The sequence below is a fragment of the Paramisgurnus dabryanus genome, chromosome 21, assembly GCF_030506205.2.
Source record: "Paramisgurnus dabryanus chromosome 21, PD_genome_1.1, whole genome shotgun sequence".
Classification (NCBI taxonomy): Eukaryota; Metazoa; Chordata; class Actinopteri; order Cypriniformes; family Cobitidae; genus Paramisgurnus; species Paramisgurnus dabryanus.
This window is the reverse complement of record NC_133357.1, coordinates 21,043,526-21,057,147: the sequence shown is the minus strand read 5'-3', so window position 1 is coordinate 21,057,147 and position 13,622 is coordinate 21,043,526. Positions and strand designations below refer to the sequence as shown.

The 13,622-nt window shown below is 37.3% G+C and overlaps 1 protein-coding gene across 3 annotated transcripts in view; it reads left to right on the top strand.

Annotated features, from left to right (window-relative positions):
- Window positions 1-13,622, top strand: part of plxnb1a (plexin b1a) — a 115,445-nt gene that overhangs the window by 25,642 nt on the left and 76,181 nt on the right. The gene's annotated exons all lie outside the window — the stretch shown is intronic.

The window sequence follows — 13,622 nt, the reverse complement described above, 5'->3', positions numbered from 1 at the left end:
CCTACTGGGCTTTAATGATATAAACGATTTACTGGTGAAGTGAATACATATGCTATACTTAACTTACTATGACTGAGTCTCAGTGTAGGTCAGTACTTTGCTATACTTTTAAGTATTGCAGTGTTGTTAAATTGTTTCTTGACCTTGTTTCGTTTACATGCATGGTTTAGTGCATAGCTAACCTTAGCATCTTATTTATTGTTAAACTTTAATTTTTTTCTATGTTTATCGAATAACTAGCATTTATTGCCATTTTGCTGATGAAAAGAGTTGCAAACTCACCCATTTTGGGGTTGTGGTCTGTACTATCTTACAATACCATGATTTGAAATGGAATGTAGTTCACTGAGAAGCGGGGAAATATTGCATTCATAATCGCAGGCTATTCATACATGATTATGAATGCGATATTTCCCCTCTTGTCAGTGAAGTACGGCTTTGTGTAGTAAATGTCGTGCCGTCTGAAAGCAGCTGATGGCGATTTATTACTAATCAAGGAACCGGCTTTACTGATGAGATGTGCGTGACAATCACGTGCGATTTATTGTGCAGCCCTAGACAAATCTTAAAGCCAGTTCCATTGGAAATGTCAAGTTGACGTCATTTATATTTAAGTATACTTAGAAAGTATAGACTTAAACGAATAGTTCACCCAAAAATGAAAATGAACCTATCATTTACTAACAATAATGAGATCGAAGGTGTGTTAATTTTTTAGCAAACACATTTAGAGTTGAAGCCCAAATTGGGCTGTCTCATACAGTAACTGCATGTTTTGTCATGAATGAATAAATGACATTTTATTTGAAATGGACATAGCAATTACATTGGTCAAACCAGATGTATTGTTTAAAGGGGCGGTGAATTTATCGATTTTATTGTTTTATACTGTTGTCTGATGTCTACTTATGATGTTTGCATGGTTTTTACATTCAAAAACATCAAAAGCAATAAGTAATAGGCTATTTTGTAACATGGATTAGTGGCTGTCTGGAGAAATGCTTCGTTTGAAGGGGCGGGCCGCACTGAAGACCTGGACGTAAACACCCACTGCTATGATTGGACGGCTTCATTACATGTGGGCAAATGTTTTAAAAACATTCATGTGTAAAAATAGCAGCCGAACACATATATGTTTGAGCCACAAAAGATTCTGGGTGCTAAAGATGATACACATAAATGACAATACGTATAGTAAAGTAGAAACAAAAATTTAAACTCGACGTGACTAAAGTACCGTATACAACACAGTAAGCGCGCATCAGATTATAAACTGCGGCTAATAATCCTTATCAATAACTTTGTATATTTCTATTGTGCTTGTGAGGTTGCTCTTAGATACACGTAATGTTACATACCACAGTTATATGATTAAAAAAAGCTTTGTTGAGTGTTGGACCTTTCAAACGCAACTCACCTAAATTACCGTATACAACACAGTAAGCGGGCATCAGAATCTAAACTGCGGCTGATAAATCCTTCTTTATCAATAACACTGTATATTTCTACCGTTAAATTACAGTCGTGTTGTTAAGTGGTGTATCTTTATTAATCGTTTAATGTTTTTAGTACATTAAAACAGTCAAACATACGTGTTTAGATACGGATGTTACAACAGACATATCAAGCGATCTCTTCTAACAAAGCAATAGTGAAACGCAGTAACTTAAATAAACTTACTGTGTACTGCTGTGTCATTTTTGTCAGATCCAATATAAGTGGTGTTTTTAATCACAGTCTCTCTGCAAATCCAGCATCGACTTCTTTACAAATGAATCCACAGTACACAAAGTAAACACTCCCCACTCGAGCTGGAACTTCTTCAAAAGCAAACTTTATACACGCATTACTAATGTTGAGACTCCGTTATCTAGCGTCTGTGTTCTTCCCATAGACCGTTCTTCCACAACCGAAAATGCGTTTCCATGGTTTCTTCAGATCACCGCGTCAGAAAAAATGTATTTAAAAGTCATTTTGGTTAAATTTGGCAATCTTTAAATACATGTTTACTTATTGTTGACACACGTGTGTCACGCGAAGCTGTGGGCGGGGCTACAAAAGTGGTCCTTGTATTTGGATATGGGGAGGTGCTTCAATTCTACTTTGACGTCATACTTTTCCGAATTCCACACTGGCTTGTTTTACTGGCTTGGTGCCAAAAACTGTTATATTTCAGTAGCAAGGACGTTTTCAGTTCTGAAACTTGCAGGATGTTCATTTAAGTATGATGACCTCTTATATAACAAATTATCAAGTTAAAATTGAGTATTTGATTCACCGCTCCTTTAAGTGTTTTGGCACAAGTGCTAATTCGCAACACTTATCCATAGGCGACTTTAAAAAAAATTAAATAAACAATTAAAATATCAAAAAAAGGAGATGAAAGAAAGCATAACGCATATGATGACTAGTCACAAGACTCGTGAGAACCAACCACCGACTTGGAACCTGTATGCCACCATTTTAGATCATACACAACTTACAATGTTGTTTACATTTAACTGTGACTTATCGATCTCTAAATAAGCTAAAAAAACACATATTTTTCCCTCACATCGAATCGTTTCACTTCAAAAGACATATTTTAACCCACTGATGTATGGACTCCTTTTTGGTCACTTTTCAGTGGCATTACAAGGCTAGAAAGAGACAGGATATTATTTAATATAATGTGTTCTGCTGACGATAGGAAGTCATGATCACCTAGGGTGAACTATTCCTTTAATATAAGTACTAAAACTAACTTGCAATTTTACACTTTAAACAGAGATGGTGGTGATATAGAGGCAAAAGTTATAGATTGCAGCTTTAAAGGTCCCATGTGTAATTTTTTGACCTTAAAAACTTTTTTGTTTTCTCTTCATAATTTGTAGAAAACTCGAAGTAAATAATTTTAAGTAAACACTAGTGCATTTAACATTTACTGTATTTGCATTTAAAGGGCCCAATATGTCCGCTCCTAGCTCGGCTAGTGATGGTAGTTTTGAGGCGGATAACTTCTCGATCCAACTTGTTGATGTAAGACAAAACAAAGAGTGTTTTGTCACTAATGGCAAAGACTGGGTTGGGCCATAAACCAGTATAAATTTGTCAACCAGTAGAGAATTTGGGCTATCATCTCTATCGAGGTTACCATGTCACTTTGCTCTTTGCATGGTCACAAACACGTAACGTTTGTACACGTATTTAAGCACCGCATAATCAGCATAAATCGTACACATTATTTGGAACTACACTATACAAACTGTGGTATGGTTTCCACCTGCTTTCTTACAGTATGTAATGGAAAAGGCAATAATGATGGCCCTGTAGGCCATTGCAGGCTTGTATTTAGTTTTTGTGTGTTACTGTGGAAAGACTGATCATATTTTTTGCACGTCTTCTTAATGGACTCTTATGTGTCCATATGCTCAAAAGCCAAAGCATGTACAGAGCACTTTTCGACGTCAGGTGTACAAACTTAAAGAAACAGCTGAAAGGCGTGCATAATTGTCTATGTTAAGTGCATAAGCTAATGGCTAAGTGCTTGACTGAGGTGCTAATACACCCGGTTGTGACTGCATTAGTGTTGGGTGGCGCACTGAACCGACAACCGTGCAAAACAGCAAGACCTCAGAGGGGCCATTCACGTCACCAAAGGTAAACTTTCACTCAGAAAGCCACAAATCTCTCTTTATTTTACTGTACCGTGCACAGTGAGGGAGAAAGAGCACAGTGTCCCAGCCAGAGCTGGTTAAACATTACACATAAGGTCTCCAGGGAACAAACTGGGCTTCCGGAGATGAATGGTTGTTGGAAGACTACTATGAATCTTATTCTTTTATTTTTTAGCTCTCTTTGCAACATACATGAATCCTGTCATTACATCTTACCAGGGTCCCTTATGTGGCAAAAATATAAAACTGGCCTTTAGTGTTTTAGCAAAGCGATTTTATTTTCTTTCTATTTTAAAAAGGCGTTTAGTGGGGGATGTGAGGTCAAACTTCTCAAGCTGGATTTATTTTACAGAGCAGTCTATTATTGGCTAACAAAAGTCTGTGGAGCAGTAAAAGAATCCTGATACCCCCAAATCACTTCATCATTTTTCTCCATATGTCCATACATGTCAGCTGGATTTATGATCCACTGTTCTCTCTTAAACCACTGTATCGTCTGTGAAAGCTAAAGCAGCACTTAAGGATAAATCTTGACACCATTCGACTGTTTTCTTCCAACAGCAGGAAGGCATGTGGCCTCCTGGGACATTGAGTGAGCTTGATGGTTACACAGGTAGATTTGAACATTCATTTAGGTAAAAGTACATTTTTTGATTGGTAGTTTTAGATCCAACTATGACGGTTATTAAATACACTCTTAAAAGGATAGTTGAAAAATGAAAATGCTTTCATCATTAACCCTCAAGTTGTTCTAATCCTGTATAAATTGGTTCTGCTGAACACAAAGGAAAATGTTTTAAAGAAATTTTAAGTGATTGGTGCCCCTGATTTTGCTTTGGAAGTCAATGGTCCCCCTGAAACTAGTATAAATGTCTTTGTTTTGCTGTACACATAGGAAGATATTTAAAAAATAATAAATAATAACCAAACAGATGAGGGAGGGGCATCATTTACTTACATAGTATTGTTTTTTTCTAGTATGGAAGTGAATGGTGCCCCTGATCTGCTTTGGAATGGTGCCCCTTAAACCTATATAAATGTCTTTATGTTGTACACAAAGAAAGATATTACTGAAAAATGTTTTATAACCAAACGGATCTGGGGCACTATTCACTCCCATAGTATTATTGTTTTTCCTACTATGGAAGTCACTTGGTTAAAACATTTTTCAAAATATCTTCATTTGTGTTCAGCAGAACAAAGAAATGTATACAAACTTAAGGAAGAAATTTTCATTTTTTCGGTGAACTATCCTTTAAACAATAGTTGGTTGTTTTAGAATGCAATGTTGATCAGATTGTATAAAGGTCTATGTGCAACTCAGATAAGAGATTTGTATTTGGTAAATGTTAGCAAAGTTTTCTAAATCCATTTAAAGTAGGGCTCTCCCCCATTTGCTCTGCTCAGCGGGAGTCTGCTACTAGATCGGCCCGCTCTGCTGATATTACTGTTGCTTTTGGCTCCCGATGCTGTTACACTGTTTTACCAGCTGTGTGCCGTCTTTTGTTTTCGCTCCCAGCGTCACATGCTAGAGATTCGAAGAGGTGTTTTCTCAACGTGCCAACAGTTGCCGCAATCTGGCTCGCATCGAGGAAATGAGCCGTATTGCAGAAGACGTTTGATTAGCATCCATTTGCTGAGTGTGAAATGTCATCTAATTCGCGTAACTGTAAAACGATACGCTCTTTTTACGGTTCCCGTTGTACAAAGAGGAGCAGTCTAGACCAAGGCAGCCTTAGAAAATTGACTAACAGCGCCTTCATCCGAGAACAACTGTAAGAAAAACTAATTGAAACATCAATATAATAAATATAAGCTTTCATAAAGTCATTTGAGTAGACGCTTCATAATGACCAAATATATGTTGGATGCAGCTGTTTGACTTGTATTGTAAGTAAAGCACTTTTCAGTAAATTTGAACTTTGAACTTGACTGTGATTTACTGTATTGTTGTCAAGTATTGAAGCACATATTATCACAATAGGCTTTGTTGCCTCAGCTGTTTACACAGTTGAATCACTCTGGCCACATTAAAGGATCCACAGATTAAAGTTACTGCTACAACACACCTGTATTACAGTATATACGTTCAAATGTGAAGACTTTATTTTGAATATATGCAAAAAGGTCGGCCTGTTTGCCTTTTATACTTGCTTGCTTTTTTTGTCTGGCTTGCTTTATTTCTTTCTTGGCTACCAGTTTCTGTCCCTGTCACTCTCTGTCTTTCTTTCTCTCTGTCTGTCTTTGCCATTGGCTATCTTTACATGCACAATATTTTGTCAATCTGACTGTATTTAATCCAATTTCAGTTTACGACAATACAGTTTACATGTACCCTTAACATTGCAATCTAATTAAAATGTTCATTTACATGTACATTCTATATAATCCGAACCAAATGTCTGCGCAAGCGCACAGCCAGGGTTGCCAGATTCGTGTATCAAAGACAGGCCAATGGACATTCAAAACTAGCCCAAAAGCATCTCAAAGACTATTCAGAGCCCAAATGCCAATAACTAATAAACAAAAATTTTCGATCATTAACCCGCATAAAAAAATACTTTGACGGTGTTGGGGGTAACGCATTACGTAATAATATTACTTTTCTGAAGTAACGAGCAAAGTAACGCATTACTTTCTAAATATACACATTAATATTTGAGTTACTTTTTATAAAAAGTAATGCTCGTTACTAAGGCAGGGCTCCAGACTCCTACCAAATGGTTGCATTTTGCCACCAAAATTTGAGAGTGTGCCACTGAATTTTACATCTAGTCGCACATGTGCGACCAGTAAATTTGACCTTTTTTTTGTGATGTGACACTGAATTTAAAACAGCACATTGTACTTTCTGCATCTATTATCAAAGTATTTATTAGTAATACAGTGTATTACTTAGTAGAAAGGTGAATATTTGGTTAGCATGTTGATTTACGGTGTGTGCCCCTAAATTTTCTCGTTGCGCCCCTAAAATTTTCAGTTGGGGGGCCACTGTGCTCCTAGTGAAAAAAGTTAGTCTGGAGCCCTGTAAGGGTGTCACGATTTCGATTTTAAATCGAAATCGATCTAAATTAAGTCACAACCTCGAACTTCGAATTAAAAAATGGGATCGTCGATGCTGCCACGCCCCCATGTCACGTCCAGTCGGCTTGTCAAGCAGGGGAAAATAAACCTCTCAGAGGTGCCTTTAAAAACATCGGTCCAGCGGAACGCGATTTATATTTTAAACACTAGGGATGTATTGCTACAACTCCTTGTTATGCATATCATAAACAGGATTGCTACCTAGTGATCTGCCTTGGACAGAGCCCAGCTCTCTGCACGTGCATCTTTAGATAGAGGCAAAGAAAACACATTTTTTCGAAAAGCACAACTTTATTTTATTGCTTTATGTATCCTAATGCAGTGTTTCCCAACCTTTTTTTGTGCCACGGCACAGTTTTGATAAGTAAAAAAAAAATTATACGGCACACTACTTTCACAATAAGCATTAACAGATCTGCACAAATCTGTATTGCAATACTTAAATGACTTGTTAAACAGGAATATTATACTGTAGTAAATGTAGTATTCACATTTAATGTGAAACTTGATCTTGTTTTGATGAACACAAATGATATCCTAGCTGGATTTGATGACAGTGACACACGCAGCTGTGACTAACTCAGCAAACTGGTAGCTAGCTTAAACCTTATCTTCAGAGCTGCTCTAAAGGTTTATTTTACCAGTTTATTTTGATAAATGCACAGGCTGTAAAAATCAGTCGTCTATCCTATACAACGAAGTGCCAAAATAAAAATCTGTCTGTAACTTAAACATCCGAAAACACTATTATTTACTAAAGTAAACTATTAAAATCTAATATATTAAACTGTTTAAAATATAAATGTACTTAAATTAAAACATATTTTAAAAAGATAATTACATATGAATATGAATGTAACAATTATTTATTTATTAGATATAACTTAAATAAAATACTTTATAATATACTTTATAATATATAATATTTTTTAATACTTAACCAGGTTCCAAAAAGCTATTTCTAGTAAAATTTCTATTGACTGAAAGAATGGGGTTGTTCTTAATAGTTTAGCAGTCTGTATGGATGGATGCAATTTTAGCATTTAAAATGTTAATTGTTTAAAAGAAAGAACCAAATTGGTTGATTTTAAGATGCCTGTATTATTTTCTCTTGTATATTAAGGATTGTTCTTTATTAAAGAAAATGTATTTCTCATACGATTTCTCGATTAATCGATGTAATAATCAGTAGAATACTCGATTACTAAAATAATCGATAGCTCCAGCCCTATTAATGTTATGAGAGACATGAAAGCTGCAGAATGTACAGCACTTTACCCCTTTACCTTAATTAGGGATGTTCACATTGACCGTTTAACCATTAACCGAAGGTAAGAATTTATGACCGATTAACATTATCAGTTAAAATAAAAAAATATTTGTTAATACATGGTGCGTGTTGTCATGAGCCGACAGACATTTCGCCACTTTTCTATCTGTAATTTGTGAATGTCCTGTAAATGACACAAATGATTGCTGCCCTGACGGTCTGATAAAGTAATCATTTGTATGAGAAATAATTTGTATGCGTGTTTGTAGGCTGAACGGAGACGCGCGCGTGTCCGCAAGATGACGCGGTCCGTCTCGCGCACATCCGGACAGACGTTCGTTGATGGCCTCTGACCCTGACCAAAAACATCTCTCTTTTTGCACAAACGGAGAAAGACGACGCAAAAGCAAAACTTTCTGAAAAACGTCCTGCTTTAGAAATGACCACTGTGGTAGATGAAACGGAGACAATCTGCCCTTTTTGGATATTAATCCTCTGGACCGATCGCGTGCTTTTTAATAAGGTAATGTTGCGTGAATATTTGATATGATCAATTAAATCTGATCTGATGTATGAATCCTGGTGCTGTTGTTGATCTGTCGCTGCTGTTAAATGTTTTGTTTTTACTAGTTCACAGACAACCGTCAACTGTATTTTTACTCAATGACAATTTCATATTAAAATCTTATAAGTTAACGGTTAATGTTCGGTTTAGAAGCTACGGTTGTCGGTCGGGGAAATTAACTGATATGAGCATCCCTAACCTTAATAATGCATGTTGCCATTGAGAATCACGTGATGTGTAAATAAGAGGTATGAAGAAGATGTGAATTTAAGCACAATTCTTCTGGGTATGTGCACAGGGTATTTTGCATCCGATTGAGAAAATACTACAATTCACGCGTTTACCTGCATACTTTTCTCCGATCCTGATCGGATCACAGATTGGACTACACCACCCCTTTCAATACGATTAAAATTTGAATCCAAACGATCTCGATCATATTGATTAAAGTGTTTACATGAAGGCTTTTCAATCCGATTGAACCATCAATACAATTAGCAGATTATTTGGTTGCATGTAACCTACTTATTAGCCGTGTTTGCACTATCGGGCTTCAAGCGGGCGTGCCAGTGCCTGCCAAAGCCTGTGGCGTTTGCATTGTCACTTCCGGGGCATGATCGTGCTTCACTGGTGCTTCGTTGGGGCTTAAGGCCCGGCTTTTCTGGCCCGCCGAATTCCTTGGGCCAGAGCGGGCTTCTCGGGGCTAGGGGAGTGGTAAAGGTCAAAGGCGGAGTTTATCTGAGTCTCTGGCAAGATGCGCATCCATCTGTCTGCAGATTTAAAACTTAAAAAATAATCGGGATCACCAGTAATTTACTGTTTAACGGAAGATGCCAGCTATGTTTGTACTTCGGACTGAAGAAAATGATCTGCATATGTAAATAACAAAGACGCGTTACAACGCCGAACTCGCCATGCTAAGGATCCGGCGCACACAGCTACCGGTTCGGGAGAAGTTTATAAAGTTTCGGGCACAGAACAAAGTGTTTAAAGTGCAACAGTGCTGAGAAATTAAGGATGTGTGCTGGATCATCATTTCATCGTCCATGTATTAAAGAAGCGATCACTCGAGTCACGATGGCATCTACAGTTGGTGAGTTAACATGCTACATAACTTTTAAATACAAAACACTTAAAATACAATACAATTAACGATTGCATAAGTGTCTTACATGGGTGTTTGTTGTGTTTTTTGTGTTATATTGTCATCTCTGTTGAATTTTTTAGTCAGCCCTTAGAAAAAGTAACCATGGTTTTATTATATTTGTCATAGCCATGCTTTCTGGTATTTTGGAGATTAATTTGACTCTTATATGAATGTAGCAAACTTTATATGTCGGTATACTGTATGTGTATTTACAAACCCTTTATACAAAACATCACATGTGCTGCTTTCTTTTGTGTCCGTTTTACAGAAAAATGCCAACGTAAAGCTTTCAGTTTGTCATCCAGGAGTTTTTATTTAGTATATGAGAGATGACACATCTCTTCAACGAAGATGATGATGATGAGACGACAGGAGCCATGGATGTTGAAATCCGTCCGGAGGAGATGTCTTTAAATACACCTGTTTGTGCACTGATATAAACTTCATATGTAAATAAAGTACCGCGCTATTATTACTACGGCTGCTTGTCAGTTTATTGAAAATGATTGCTTAATAAGGATCACATCTGAAACACAGAAATGGTATGCAACAAAATGGTAAATATAACCATCATTAACTTGACCACTGTAACATAGCTTTTTAAATACTTGTGTATATTCAGAGTTGATTCTTAACGAGTACATTTTCTAATGATTTCTCAAACTTTTTTATTTTTGAGATGCAAGTAAAGTGATTATCAGTCTTATTCAGCTATTCGAGGCAGTTCTTTTTAGACAAAAGTATTTATTGATTGACACATTATTGAAATAGCTATTAGACAGTTACCTTGTGTTTCATGTGATGCTCAACTATTAACGTTTTCATGATTAAAGATATCACACCTCTTATAATGTGTAAGTATGTTTACATCGCCATAGAACTATAATTACAAACTTAACGTTACATATTTAGACACACGTGCATATTTTAAAATAAGATTATTTTATATAAATGTAAAACTAGGACTCGTTATATTCTTTAAAATATTGTGTATATAGTATAACGGCACATTAGATGGACGCTTTATTTGTAATTATCCTACTTCATAAAGTTTTCTATTGCTTATTGATCTGATATTGTCTCGTCGTGAGATCGCTCATGTGCAGCCAACATAAACTTCAAGAGTAACACCGCGGCTGGAGCAAACATCTCTATCTTCTCATCTTGGCTTTCACCGTGCAAACAGCCGCCTCAGTTATTTTCATTATGTTTGTTGTATGATGATGCGATCTCACTCCCGTCTCCTGTCAGATTGAAGTGACTTCCTCACGGTAAAACAGGCGGAGTTCTGTGACGTTACATCCAGGTAGGCGTATTAAGGGCGGAGTTTTGTGAAGCGCTGCGGCGCTATTGGCTTGACAATGCAAACGCGTCGTGATTTTGGCTACACAGCTGGAGGGCTGAGGCTATTGGCTCCGCAAGGCCCGTTTGAAGCCCTGGCTCGCACAGGCCCGATAGTGCAACTGAGGCTATTGTGTCTGTCTGTTGGGCCTTATTCCTTACTTGGTTAATTGCTTTCTTTTTTTTCCTTCCTTTTTTACATATTTTCTGTTGGTTGGTCGCTTAGTCTCTCTTTTTAACTTGCTTTTTAACCTGCTCTCTCTCTTTCTCTTTATTCTGTCTGTCTGTGTCTCTGTAATGGTTTCTTTATTTCTTACTTGGTTGCTTGCTTTCTTTCATTCTTCTGTCTGTCTTTGTGTATGTCTATCTGTCGGTCTTAATTTGTTTGTTTATTTCTTTTTTTGTCCTTCTTTCTTTCTTTCTTTCTTTTTCTTTCATTCTGTAAACATGTGTCTTAGGCTGAAATACCGGTTACTGTTTTCTGGAACATTCAACTTAAAGGCTAAAGCAAATGGCTCACATCCATTCTGAGGAGGAGTGAGGAATGAGAAACCTGACAGCCGCCTCCCTCGTTACAGCATCCGGTCGTTTCCATGCAGAGCACATCCCCAAATTCACTTCCTCCCTGTCTTTCAGTGCGGTCGGGGAGGAAAAGAAGGGGGATCATGGGATGACCGGCGACTAAAGTGAGTGTGGGAGCGTCCGCTCTCTGTCTCCGACCTCACAGAGCGCTGTGATCCGAATATTAAACTTGTTCTGGCTTTTATACCAGTGGCTGTTTATACTACTGTCAGGGAAATGGGAATGTTTAAAGGTTATTTAACCATTTCCTTGCCATTATATTGTTCCAAATAAGTTTCTTCTTCTTTTTATAGTTACAGCGAATGCAACTGAGCCCATAAAGTTCAAAAGCACCATAAAATATCATTAGTTCACAAATAGGCCATATGACTCGTTTCCTATAATCAAGTTTACTGAAGCCATAAAGTAGGTGATTTACAGATAATCTCCACTTCTAGTGAGCTGTAAACCTCTGCAACCAGATCTTTGAATCCAAGTTAAAAAAATAAGAACTATCAGATTTCAAAAGCATTCATTCAAACTTGATTTTCAGTGAATAACAATTTATATTTGTTTATTCCTCACACAAAGCTTTAGAAAAATAGTTCAGTCAAGTAAGTTTTTATGTGTTTTGACACTTTTAAATAAAGATTGCCCATTTACTGATAATAGTGGCCAAATACAAAAGTGACAGCAGTGGATGTAAGTAAATGATAGGTTTTCAATTTGGAGTCAATTACAATTTATCTCCTTCTAATATGGACTACTGAATTGTCTGATATTTATCACCCTTGCTGTTGGCTTGACTTTCAAGGGCAATGGAAAGGAAGTCTTTTAATGGAGCAGAGCATTGAATAATGGTCTGTTAATTCAGTGTCGGTCCCAATCAAAGCTCCGATAGATAAGCGGAGAATCTGCACGGCGATGGCGTTCTTTATCAGGCCGTCTGGATCGCTCGCCATTGAATCCGGGGACAGAGCATCTCTGTGCTGGGCCCAGCGGAGCTTGTCCTGCGAGTGACTCCTCTCATATTAATCATTTATGTGGTTCCCAGGTGTTTGGCCTGTGCACTGACATGGAGTGAGCGGAGGGGAGAACCCAACCGCTTTCCTGCTCAGTAAACATCCCATCCATCTAAAGCTCTCCCCGTCTATTCTCGCCTAATCTCAAGGGCCCACTCGTGCCAGCTGAGGATTTACGATCACGTTCTCCCGCCCTCTGACGCTTTCTATCTCTTTCCATCCCTGATTTCGGAAAGATTGCTTCAATTAAGCTAACGGCAGGGTTCCTTAAGCCATTAGCCATGTCGCTTGAAGCCGTGTGCTGTCTATCTCAGATTCGCTCCCTGTAGATTCAGATGCCACATGCTGTTGTCTGTACACTGTCTGAGTATTCATGTCAGGAGCTCTTTAACAGTATCAAGGGGGAAAACATTTTCTTTTCCAAATTAGGCTGGATGAGTATCTGTGCATGGTTTTTGCTTTATTCATGGCCATATATATTTATAGCTTTATAATAATTATTTTTAATAACCACAATCCTTACTAGCATCCTATATAAGTATTAAGGCATTGTGCAATATCATGATACAAATTGTCATAATGTGATTTTGTTAAATTTTATCATACTGAATGATTATCACAATAGGAAACCCAGTAGTAGTACCACAGTGCCGTTTGGTGCTCTTTAGAAAAGCTTTTAGCTATTGCTAAGAAAGACTTTAATGCGCATACTTGCAGCCCCATCTCACAGCATTTCGTGGTATAGTCACGCAATATATGATTTATTTAATCATGTTCATGGACACGATTTTCCTCTTCTATTTTTTTCCGTGTCAATGAGCACAACTTTGCACCCAAGCACAACTTTCTTTTTTACGTCATTTTATGTATTGATTTTTCTATTTTTTGTGCTATTTTTAAACTATTGTCGCTTGGGGTTTGGGTAAGGATGTCTGAAATGTAACAGTAATTTTCGCTTGTGGTTGGGGTAAATAAA